General features: G+C 41.9%; 1 long non-coding RNA gene across 2 annotated transcripts in view; it reads left to right on the forward strand.

The window, feature by feature from the left end:
• The window catches only part of LOC309633965, a 38,109-nt gene extending 26,218 nt beyond the window's left edge, over positions 1 to 11,891 (forward strand). Inside the window, exons 2-3 of one of the 2 annotated variants that reach the window (XR_014247794.1) lie at positions 2,464 to 5,914; positions 6,060 to 11,891. This is a non-coding gene — a long non-coding RNA (uncharacterized lncRNA). Of the gene's footprint in view, positions 1 to 2,463 lie in introns of both variants that reach the window. The other variant, XR_014247795.1, reaches the window with a different exon arrangement.
• The last annotated feature ends 1,059 nt before the right edge of the window (positions 11,892 to 12,950 follow it).

Here is a 12,950-nt window from a genome sequence, read left to right on the forward strand (position 1 = left end):
TCTTAGTTGCAGCATGCATGTGGGATCTAGTTTCCTGATAGGGATAGAACCCAGTCCTCCTGCACTGGGAGTGCGGAGTCTTACCCACTGGACCACCAGGGAAGTCCCTAATTTATTATAACTTTAGAACAAGCTTTAATATCTGATTACGTTACTCAACTTTCAATATCTTTCTTTTAACACTTAAAAATATATTCATATTTTCTTCCTTTTGAAGAAAAACTTTTTAAGATATGACAAATAAAGACACCACCATAATTTTATACAAACAAAGTATTAATTATTAAATTTGAAGAGAATTATTTTTAAGTTTTCTGGACTTTAGTTAATGATTATTTTTTAAAAACTACCAATAAGACTTGAGAAAGTATATTTGCTGTGATGTTTGGTGATGCTCTGCTCCACGACCAGGGGATGTGAGTCTCCATTATTTTATGTTTTCGAGGCCTGACTTTATTGACAAAATTATAAGCACCTTAGATGTAGGAAAGAAAATGCATTTACTACAGAAAGTAAATAAGGTAATTGACATATTACATATTAATAAAAAAGTAGAACAGGATGCTGTCCAAACAAAAATTCTGGGACTTCCCTGGTGGTGCAGTGGTTAGGAATCTGCCTGCCAATGCAGGAGACACGGGTTCGATTCATGTTCCGGGAAGATCCCACATGCCGTGGAGCAACTAAACCCATGTGCCACAACTACTGAGCCTAGACTCTAGAGCCCACGAGCCACAACTACTGAGCCCACACGTCACAACTATTGAAGGCCGGATGCCCTAGAGCCCACACGCTGCAACTACTGACCCCACACTCTGCAACTACTGAGCCCACGTGCCGCAACTACTTAGCCCACGTGCTGCAACTACTAAGCCCACGCGCCTATAGCCCATTCTCCACAACAAGAGAAGCCACCACAATGAGAAGCCCGTGCACCACAGCAAAGAGTAGCCCCTGCTCACTGCAAGTAGAGAAAGCCCATGTGCAACAATGCAGCCAAAAAAAATAATAGTAATTAATTAATTAATTAATTAGTTTTTAAAAAATGCTTAAGAAACTCAAGAATGAAATTATCCATTTATTCACTCCACAAATCTGGATAAGTGTGGACTAAGGAGCTGGGGACACACGTGGTCCATGCCTAATGGAGCTTCTATTCTGGTAGAAGGGCCAGGTAGAGTTGGGACCAACATCAAATAATAATCAGTATCATGACTGAAAAGAACAGAGTTTTGTCTGAAGCCTTAGGAATTGCAATTCAGGAGACACAGATGCAGGTAAAACCAAGAGTGTTCTGGGGAAGAGAAACAGGTTATAAAGGCAAAAGCTACAAGGTAATTACAGTTGTCTTGCAAGACTTATAATTGGCTCTGATGCAAAAGAGAAATATTTGTTCCTTTATTTTTTTCTTTTCCATTATGGTTTAGTACAGGATATTAAATATAGTTCCCTGTGCTATGCAGTAGGACCTTTTTGTTTATCTATTTTATATATAGTAGTTTGTATCTGCTAATCCCAAACTTCTAATTTATCCCTCTCTCCCACCTTTCCCCTTTGGTAACCATAAGTTTGTTTTCTATGTCTGTGAGTCTATTTCTGTTTTGTAAATAAGTTCATTTGTATCATTTTTTTAAATTTAGATTTCACATATAAGTGATATCGTATGGTTTTTGTGTTTCTCTTTCTGACTTTATTTAGTATGATAATCTCTAGGTCTATTCATGTTACTGCAAATGGCATTATTTCATTCTTTTTTATGGCTGAGTAGTATCCCATTGTGTATATATACCACATCTTCTTTATCCATTCATCTGTTGAGGGACATTTAGGTTGCTTCCATGTCTTGGCTATTATGGGAAATATTTGTTCTTAAGAGAGAGAGAGGCTGAAAGGGCTTCCCTGGTGGTGCAGTGGATAAGAATCTGCCTGCCAGTGCAGGGAACACAGGTTCAATCCCTGATCCAGGAAGATACCACATGCCGCAGAGCAACTAAGCCCATGAGCCACAACTACTGAGCCTGTGCTCTAGAGCCCGCGAGCCACAACTACTGAAGCCCACATGCCTAGAGCCCATGCTCCACAACAAGAGAAGCCACCGCAATGAGAAGCCCGTGCACCACAATGAAGAGTAGCACCCGCTTGCCACAACTAGAGAAAGCCTGCATGCAGCAACAAAGACCCAACGCAGCCAAAAATTAATTAATTTAATTAAAAAAATTTTTTAAAAAGAGAGAGATAGGCTGTCACAAGTTATTTAGGGTAAGGGTCCCATAAGTATCTTGGGTTTCTGGAACACTGTGCAGATGATCTGGATGCCTGTGTTAAGGCAATAAGTGGTCAAAAGTTCAGATTCCATCCAAGCTGAGACATTCATAAGTCCCACCTCATCAGTGGCCTCCTGGCTCCATTTTAGAGAGCTCTCTTAGCAATACTGACTCCATTCTGATTTTTCTTTTACACCAGAAACTGGAATGTAAAGTAGAGAAAGCTGCAGGTGCCCCAGGGGAGATGTGACCCAGCCTAGGCATCAGGAAGAGTTGCCTTGAAAATGTGATGAGTAAGCTAAGAGCTGAAGGACCAAAGGAGCTAGCAAGGCAAAGAACAAAAGAACATTCCAGGTGAAGGGAGCTCAGGTATGGAGCCAGGTGAGAAATTATTGACTAAAATGAGAAATCTGTGATTACGGACTTCCCTGGTGGTCCAGTGGTTAAGGTTCCACTGCAGAGGAGTATGGGTTTGATCCTTGGTCAGGGAAGTTCCACATGCCATGCAGTGTGGCCAAAAAAACCAAAATCTGTGATTACAAATAGTGACATTGTCACTCAAGAATTACTAATGCCATTTCTATTCATAAAAGGGATTTGCTCACAGGGTCCTCGGAACAAGATGTGGACTGAGTTTCATCTTCACAGTAAGCAATCTGGTAGATTACACAGCTCTACTATTCTGAAGTAGAAACATATTCTACTATGTTCCATCTAAGATTGGTATTCTTTCTGCAGTTGCAAAAACACAATATTCAACTGCTTTTGTATAGCTTCGTCAACTGCTTTTGTATAGCTTTGTAGCTTCATACAAGATAAATGTCCTATATCCCAATATATTGACTGGTTTTTGTATCTCATAAAAATATTTTGCCCAGAGGATGCTTTGGATTATTATTTTTCAGAATTTAGAATGTTGCACATGGTGGGGGGAGGGGTACAGTTGGAAGCCTTTAACTACTAAGTAGAAATTTCATGATGTTCTATATTTGAATGTGTAATTTCATTAGTGATGTATTCTTTTTCTTTCTTTTTTTGCTGTTTGCAGTGACTATTTCAGAGTTCAAATTACAAGTTTTACTTTGAAGATTTTATAAAAATACAATTGCCTACTTTAATTTACAATATTGAATTTTCAAATAAAACAAGGATGCACAGTGATTGAGGTCCTAGCCAATGTAATAAAGAGACAAAAACTAGGAAGTTGAATAATGGAATGATGCTTGTCTTACAAAATTCAAAGTGATCAACATAAAATCTAGTGGAAGTAGTAAGAGAGTTCCATTAGGTGGGCAGGTATGGTTCCAACAAACAGTAACCATTCACCCGGAAACCAAGCCAGACCCTGAGGGGCCCTCCTGGGTACAAGTCTCTTCATGTCCTGGTTTCTGATTTGTAAAAAAAGCTTTAGTCTCCTAGGCCTTCCCCAAGTTCCAAAGATCAGACTCAAGCAGTTAAGTATTATAGAAGTGAGAAAATGCAGAAACAAAGGAAAAGCAGTCAAACAAGATAAGTTCTAAGCCTGAACAATAGAGTCACAGGACTCCTAGTTCCTCCTGAAAGGATATAGATAACAATCTGATGCATATCCTTGAGATTTTTACAGAAACTAGGACCCCCCACCCCCGCCCCGGGTTGGAAACTGCTAACCACAAGCACACAGACACCAGACTGGTTGGAACCAGAAGGTTGAGGATTGAGATTCCTGAAATATCACCTTGTTACTGCACCACCAACCAATCAGAAGAATGTCCGCAAGCTGATCACGCACCCTATGACCCTCACCCCTAGTGTTGCCTTTAAAATCCCTGAAAGCCATGAGGAAGTTTGGGTCTTTTAAGCATTGGCTACCCATTCTCCTTGCTTAGTGCCCTGCAAATAAACACTGTACTTTCCTTCACGACAACCTGGTGTCAGTAGATTGGCTTTACTACATGGCAGGTGAGCAAATGTAAGTTTGGTTTGGTAATAGTTTTTCACATAGAACATCCTTACAAGGAACATCCAGTTAGAAATGTAATGCAAAATAATCCCAACGAAAACTATAAAAAAATTTACCAAACTTACTCAGTAAATTCAACCAATCTTAAGCCTAATGGAACTCGAAACGTGAATTCTAAAATTTTTCTAAAAGATAAATAATATCTGCCAAAATTTTTTGAAGAAGAGGAATGATAAGAGCACACTGTCCTATCACAGGTAAAATACTGATGGCTGTGAAATGAAAATAGTGTGGCTTTGCACCGCTGCAGGCAACTTGACCAATGGGAATTTAGCACATGACAAAGTCAAAGTTCAAAAATGTAAAGAAAGAATGGATTATTTTTTAAATGGTATTGAGACAACTGTCTGTCCATACAGGAAAATCTGAGAAGTCTTTCTGGTGTATGGGAGCAAAATTTGCCACCCCAAATTGTGTCTCTTTGGCATGAGGATTAATACAGGCTGATTATTTTTAAGAAACAAGAGACTCAGGAAGTCTTTCTTTCTCCCTTCCCTTTAGCTGCCTAAAGAAGTTAGATAAAGGGCTTATTTACAGAATAAAGCTGTCCAGAGTTATCTGCAAAGAATATGGGTTAGGTGTGGTGGGGGAAACTCAGCAGGACCCAGAGACCAGAGTTTGCTTTGTGTCCCCTCACCTCTGCCTGGCCCAGAAAACATTTATTTACCAAACATTTGCTTTTTCAACTTCCTGTGAATTGCCTTTCTCCTCTTTGAAGTTCCAAACTACTATCCCCAACATCTCTTTTGTCTTTAGCTGAAGATGGTATTTAAGGTCAGGATTTCGGCCATTTGGGTGAGTTACTTAGTTTTCCTGCGTCTCTCCCATGTACAGGTTATTAAACTTTTGTTTGATTTTCCCCTGTTAATCTGTCTCATGTCAATTTAATTCTTAGACCAGCCAGAAGAACCTAGAAGGGTAGAGGAAAATTTCTTCTTCCCCAGCATCAGTTTAAGAATCACACAGCCTTGGGACTTCCCTGGTGGTCCAGTGGTTAAGACAATGCACTTCCAATGCAGGGGGTGCAGGTTCAATCCCTGCTCAGGGAACTAAGATCACACATGCCACATGGTATGGCAAAAAAACCAAAACAAAACAAAAACACACAGCCTTAAAATGTTTTGTATTGATTAAGGATGTAAATGTTAAAAAGTGAAATTATAAAAGTACTAGAAGAAACCAAGGGGAAATTTTTTTTAATTAATTAATTAATTAATTAATTAATTAATTTATGGCTGTGTTGGGTCTTCGTTTCTGTGTGAGGGCTTTCTCTAGTTGCGGCAAGTGGGGGCCACTCTTCATCGCAGTGCGTGGGCCTCTCACTATCGTGGCCTCTCTTGTTGCAGAGCAGAGGCTCCAGACGCGCAGGCTCAGTAGTTGTGGCTCATGGGCCCAGTTGCTCCGTGGCATGTGGGATCTTCCCAGACCAGGGCTCGAACCCGTGTCCCCTGCATTGGCAGGCAGATTTTCAACCACTGTGCCACCAGGGAAGCCCTAAGGGGGAATATTTTTGATTGTTGGGTGGGAAAGCGAAACCAAACAGAACCCTGTGGGTCTCCCAGGTACAAATCCTTTCTGTGTCCCCCGTTTCTTGTTTGTAGAAAATAAGCTTCATTCAGCTTCCATGACCTTCCCTGAGTTCCAAAAGGCAGGTTCAAACAGTTGCTAATCAGGGAAGGGAGCGAATGCAGAAACAAGAGAGAAGTCAAGAAACAATAGTACAGACTTGGGGCTGGGTCCTTGTTCTTCCTGAAGGAATATATATATAATAATACCTTTGAATTCTTCTTCAGGAACTAAGGTCCCCACCCAGGTGGAAGATGGTAACTTCAAGCTGAGCATAAGATTCCTGGAGCACCACCCTGTTACCTCACCACCAGGCAATCAGAAGAAAGTCACACACCCTGCAAGCCTTACCCTAAATTTGCCTTTAAAAACTTCTCACTGAATACCATCAGGGAGTTCAGGTTTTTTAGCACAAGCCACCCATTTTCCTTGCTTGACCTGGCAATAAACCTTTCTCTGCTCCAGACTCCCACATTTCAGTTTGTTTGGCCTCACTGTGCGTCAGGCACACAAACTTGTGTTCAGTAACAAAAATACTGTTAGGGACTGAATGTTTATGTCTCCCCCAAATTCATGTGCTGAAATCCTAACCCCCAGGGTGATGGAGTCTGGAGGTGGGGCCTTTGAGAGGTAATTATGAATGGGATTTGTGCCCTTATAAAAGAGGCATCAGAGAGCTCCCTCACTCCTGCCAGGTGGGGACACAGTGAGAAGACAGCTGTCTAGAAACAGACAGTGGGTCCTCTCTAGACACTGTATCAGATGGTGACTTGGTCCTGGACTTTTAGCCCATAGAAGGTGAGAAATAAATTTCTGTTGTTTGTAAGCCATGTATGGTATTTTGTTATAGCAGTCCAAACAGACTAAGACAATGACTTACTAATGAGGATATGAAATGCAAAAGCCATAAAGAAAATAAATAGGTTGGACTTGGCTGCATTAAAATTTAAACTTCTATATGGCAAGACACCATAAAAAAGTTAAGCAAATAATGCACAAAATTTTTTTAACATAAGAAGAAAATTACAACAACCCAGCAGGAGGGGAAATGCGTAAAGGATGTGAGTAGACTGTTTAGATAAAGAAAACTACAAATGGTTAACAGAAACATTCTCTCTTAATAGTTATCAGAGAAATGAAAATTAAAATAGTGAGATATCATTTAAGCTAATTATATGAGCATAAATAATAAAGATTAATAATATCCAGTGTAGGGACTTCACTGGTGGAGCAGTGGTTAAGAATCTGCCTGCCATTGCAGGGGACACAGGTTCGAGCCCTGGTCCAGGAAGATCCCACATGCCGTGGAGCAACTAAGACCGTGAGCCTGCGCTATAGATCCCACGAGGCACAACTACTGAAGCCCACGTGCCTAGAGCCCGTGCTCCACAACAAGAGAAGCCACGGCAATGAGAAGTCCTTGCACCACAACAAAGAGCAGCCCCTGCTCACCACAACTAGAAAAAAAAACCCCGCGTGCAGCAATGAAGACCCAACACAACCAAAAATAAATAAATAAATTTATTTAAAAAAAGTAATAATATCCAGTGTAAGCAAATGAATCTGTATGTTTCTAGCGTGGGAAGGAAAACTTATTCTTATACATTTTCGGTAGGAAATTGGTATAGGACTTTATAAAGAACTATTTGTAAGCATCTATCAATCAGATTTTAAAGTGTACGTATACTTTATGATAGCAATAACATTTATAAAAAGCCCTTCTATAGAAATAATCATGCATGTTAAGTGGATGATTATAGAAGTACTGTTTATCATAATGAAAACCAGAAACACCCTAGATGTTCATCAGAAGGGGAATTTCATTAAACTGTGTCACCTTAATATTATAGAAAAGTATGCAGTGGTTTAAAAGGATATAAGAAAGTCCAGTTCAGGACAGCAGACCAATGAGACATGCCACCTTCCACTTGTCTGAGACCTCCTGCTTCTAGCAGTGCCTTCTTCATCCCAAAGCTCCCTGATGACACACCCTGAGTGAAGTCTGCTGGTCAGTGAGTGGTCCCCTGAGTTCCCAGTCAAACTCACTAGAAAGATCCCTCGGGGGACATGACTTCCATCCAAAACAACAGCATAAATTTCCATTGGCCACTGAGCTCTCCTGTAACAAACATCCACCAATCACCATGCAGAAAAAAGAGAACCAATAGTTTACAAGAGAAATACTTACACAAACAAATGGCCAGGCATGGAACAATAATTTGTGAACAACATAAAAGATGAAAACTCTCTAACATACTGGGAGAAACGTAAGAAGATTTTCGCCAACATAAAACCCAGATAAATGTGGAGTTACTGTGTACCGGGTACAGAGTTCAAGTATGGGAAGTTGAAAAGAGTTCTGGAGGTGGAGGGTGGTGATTGTTGCACAACAGTGTGAATGCACTTGATGCCACTGAACTGCATACTTAAAAGTGGTTACGATTATGTTATCTCTATTAAACTACAATTAAGAAAAAAAAAAAAAACAGAATATAATGAAAAATAAGACAGACGACCAGTTACTCGGCATTGTTCTCCTTGCAGCTGTGGTACCAAAGGAGATGTTAACGGAAGTTGTTCGATTTGACATCTGGGAAAGCGCCTGGAAAGCGGCACACATCCTGGGATGTGTCTGCCTCTGCCCTACAGCTGTCTTGGGACAAGAGGGAAGGCAGCCTCACCAAAGGCATCACTACCCTGAAGACCTAACAAAGGAAAACAGACACCTTCCCCAGGGAAGAGGTGAGGACTAACCACCCTGCACCGCGAAGGCACCTTCCACCGGTCTCCTCTGTGGAGACGGTGTACGGATGACGCCCCAGCAGATGAGGTAATAAGACAAAACCCCCGTTGTGAATGTATGTGTTTCAGCCCCTTGGGAAGTCAGCTGTCTGAAGCCAATCAACTTGTGGGCATTAGTGCCAGGGAGCAGGTGACAAATCACATCCTGCTTGTTACAGCTAAAGCCAGAATGCCTCAGCTGTCGGGGAGAGACGCGTTAACCCCTCAACATCCGTTCCCATGACGCGCCTGTCATGAAGACTAGTAGAGAAATGCTTCCCTTTACTCTTGGTAGCCAAAGGGGATCACTTATTCCATGGACACAGGGGATAAAAAAATTCTTAGTCGTCCTCATTAGAAAGACCGTTAAACCATAAATCGCACAGGTCATGGAGGCATAGGACAAATACTCCAACTGCTAGCCCTCCTCTTTCATTTTTGAGGTCAGAAACTTGGGCCTGGAAAAGCTAATATTTTTCACAAATTTAGCAACTAATTTGGGAACTTAAATTCATGCTTGGAAGTGTAAGAGAAGAAAATAATTTTCCCTCTACCCTCTGAGTTCTTGGCTGAGACCCTCCTAATAATAAAAGACAGATTGACAAGAGAAAAAAGAACAGAAGTTTATTAACATGTATACCTCATAGGTGCATGGAATATACTCAGGGAAACTGTAAATCCCCAGATTACCCAAGCCACCACCTTAAATACCATCTTCAGCTAAAGACAAAAGAAAGATGTTGGGGAAGGGAGGCCAGTCATGGTGATGGTGGGGGTTATTTCCAGGAAGAGTAAAGTAAACAAGGGTAAAGTTGTTATATAGATTCAAGTGTGTGCCTCCCTCACTTATTAGACTGTCTTGTAATTTAGAGTCATCTTCCTCTTCCTGGTACATAATAGGTGATACCGATACAAATGGAGATTTGTTTTGTAAATGTAAATGTCCCTTACAAAAAGGTAACTTCTACTCTGTTTTCAGAGCTTCTACGGCCTCAGCTGTTTCTCAAAATAATCCTTGTGCCAAAGAGGCATATTTTGGGGTGGCATATTCTGCTACCCTTCAGCAAGCTCTAATATCTGTAAGAAAAATGGATAGTTTTGATATTTTTCCCCAAAAAACTACACATTCACTATCACCTTGAAAAAAAAATCTAGACGCTTGACTGTATTTTATTCTGTTGAGTTGTTAACTGCTCTGGTATTTATAGTTCTGTTTCCCTAGTGAAGACTGCGGTTTCAAAAGCCACTGTCCCTCCCCCATACATCACCATCTCCCTTACTCTGCTTAATTTCTTGGCAGTTGGGACCTTGTCTCTAGTCTCCAGGTCAAGAAGAAATCACACTCTAGAAAGATGATCTAAAATATTAATTTAAAATGTCATACATTATCTATTCTGGGTTTTATATAAACCATAATGTAAACTATGTTGGATTATATTAACACTGATTCATTTTTTAAATAAATCTTATTTGGTGTCTAGAAATTTTTTTCCTTAGAACTCTAAATTTTTCAGCTATAGAGGCCACATATTCTCTCCATATAGGCCCTCAGAGCATAAATCTGTGTTTTCCTGAAGAAACAGTGTCAACAATATGTATCAAAGATCTTTATTTTTTAATGGCGACTAAACAGCTCTCAGAAGGTAGAAGTGATTCGACACGTTAAACACAGGGGCTAAAAACCTTGCAGAGGAGAAAGGTCCTCGCGTCTTTCACATTTTCATGTGCTTGTGCAGTGGGTCAGTTTTCCTTCATGGCCCCTTTTTGTCTCTGTACTTTGCAGAGGGTGAAAACAAAGTCTCGGTATTTACATCAGTAGCACTAATATAACCGGTTTTGCTTAACTGATTTATTTCCATTACTACACAACATTTCTGATGGTGGATTATACAAGTAACATGACATAGTCCTATCTGATCCACGTTTGTTCATGAATCAACCTAGCTCTTACATCCTCCTTCCCTTTCTCTTTACAAAAGATTTTGTTTTAAAAAAAAATTAAAGGGGGAGCAGATGGAGCACTCTTCAGCACATATTAAGCCTTAACTGTGAAAATAGGGAACTTCCCTGGTGACGCGGTGGTTAAGAATCCGCCTGCCAATGCAGGGGACACAGGTTCCAGCCCTGGTCCCGGAAGATCCTACATGCCGTGGAGCAACTAAGCCCATGTGCCACAACTACTGAGCCTGCATGCCACAACTACTGAAGCCCACGCACCTAGAGCCTGTGCTCCACAACAAGAGAAGCCACCACAATGAGAAGCCCGTGCACCACAACAAAGAGTAGCCCCCGCTCGCTGCAACTGGAGAAAGCCCATGCGCAGCAACAAAGACCCAAAGCAGCCAAAAATAAATAAATAAATAATTTTTTCTTTTTTAAATGTGAAAAGAAGCTGAGGTAGACAGATAGAAGGATCTTGCAATGTCCACCTGTGAGCTACAGGGACATGGGGACACATGTAGACATCTCCCTGAGGCTGCAGCCCTGCTTTGTGTCTCCCCACCTTCTTCCCTCCAACGCAAGAGGCTAATGGACAGGCACGGCGTTTCTCCCTTAGTTCTGAGAATGCAGAAGTAAACACTTTCCTACCAACTCTCTGGTGGTCACTGCCTTGCCTCTCCTGGGCATCTCTTTGCCCATACCTCTTTTTCTGTATCCTTCTAAAGAAGGACAGAAATTTGGGGATTCAGTCCACTCTTCACTTCCCAAGTACAGAAACTGACAGCTCTCTCCCCAAAGTCACTCTGGCCGTAGTCCAGTCACCTGTAGGAACAGACCAAGAAGCAACAACTGGACCACTTCTCTTCTTCCTTCTCAAACAAGCTAAAAGAAATTACCCTGATATTTGTTCAAATGGTAAGGAAGACCTTTTTCAAGACTATTGTGATAGGGGCAAGAGATCAGGCCCAACTCTGAATGCAGCAAAGATGGCTAGGGGTTTACAGCCAATGAGCAGACTGTGAGGTTGGTGGATGGGAAATCACTAAGAGGAGATATCCAGGATGGGGAATTCTGGCTAAACCAGTCTAACTGGATTCTTGCTGAAGGCATCAAGGATGAGAAACCAGTAGTGGGGGATGAGGAGTTTGATCAGATATCAAGAGTGGGTGAATCTGGCTAAACTGACTTAGCAGGATTTTTTGCTAAAAGATTGTCTTTAGCAGGCCATGGATGAGGAGGCTGTGTAAAGTTTGGTCAAACAGAGAGTCTTTGTGAACCAGCTGACTTAAATTGGGGTAGCCAGGGAAACTGCAAGACTCCTTCCTTCCTCAGGAATGCCTGGGCCAAGGAGCTGGTGCTGGTGGTGTCCTTCACCATCGGGGGCCACATTATAATTCTGCCCACAATCAGCCCCTACACCAAGTATGCCATCATGATCAACCAGGCCTCACCTTACAACCACCCAGTGCTCCTCCTAGACAATGGGAACATACTCAATGGGTCCAGCCACCCACAGGACCCACAGGGCCCAAGCTTGGAGTGGCTGAAGAAACTGTGAGCATCTACATTGACAGGGAGGGGTCCTTTTCCCTGGATCCCCTAATGAAAATGTGAACACTGAAAAAAAAAAAAAAAATGGGGGCAGCAAGCATATGTGCATGTACATGTACATGTGTTTAATTATGGGAATGGAAGAGGCAGAAACAAGTGTATTTTTAGATGAGACAAGTCACTTCCCTAGGCCCAATTATTCCACGCTGCTTGGGGACTGGTGCCCGCCTCCATCCAGAGATTTGAACCAGTGAAGGTTTGCTCCATCTGTTTTTTGAAATACAACTATAATCCCAGGGAAAAACAACTATTTGTCTCAGGGACAAACCAGCCAGGGAAATTTCAAAGAAACGAGACAAGAGTTGGGGGGACTGGCCCACAGCACTGTCGTACTCATCCTTCAGGATTCCGCCTGGCTGGCTTCATTCCCGCAATGTCTGGACAGTCTGCATACTAAGCCCTAAGGGTGAGGACTCTGCCTTTAGTCCTCAGACATTTGTTGAACACCTACCTGAGCTGGGCCCTGAGAACGTGCTGAGGATCTTGACCCCACTCTTGAGGAGCCTGCAGTCTGGAAGGGGAGGTGAAGATGCAAACACTCCCAGGACACCGGGGATGGGGTGGTGGGGGTGTCCAAGGCAGCTGGGGTGCAGCGTCAAAGGGAGGAAAGAAGGAAAGGGGAGGAGGACAAGTCAGAGAAGCTTCCCTGCCTCTCTCCCTCTCCCTGCCTCCCTCCTCTCTGACAATAGGAGAATTCATTTTGCTGTTTTATTTAATCCCAGTAATTCTGCAGAGTCTAGCTAACTGCTGGCACATAGATGCTCAAAAAAAGTTTAATTCACTGA

This window comes from Balaenoptera borealis, assembly GCF_965194805.1.
Source record: "Balaenoptera borealis genome assembly, chromosome: 8".
Classification (NCBI taxonomy): Eukaryota; Metazoa; Chordata; class Mammalia; order Artiodactyla; family Balaenopteridae; genus Balaenoptera; species Balaenoptera borealis.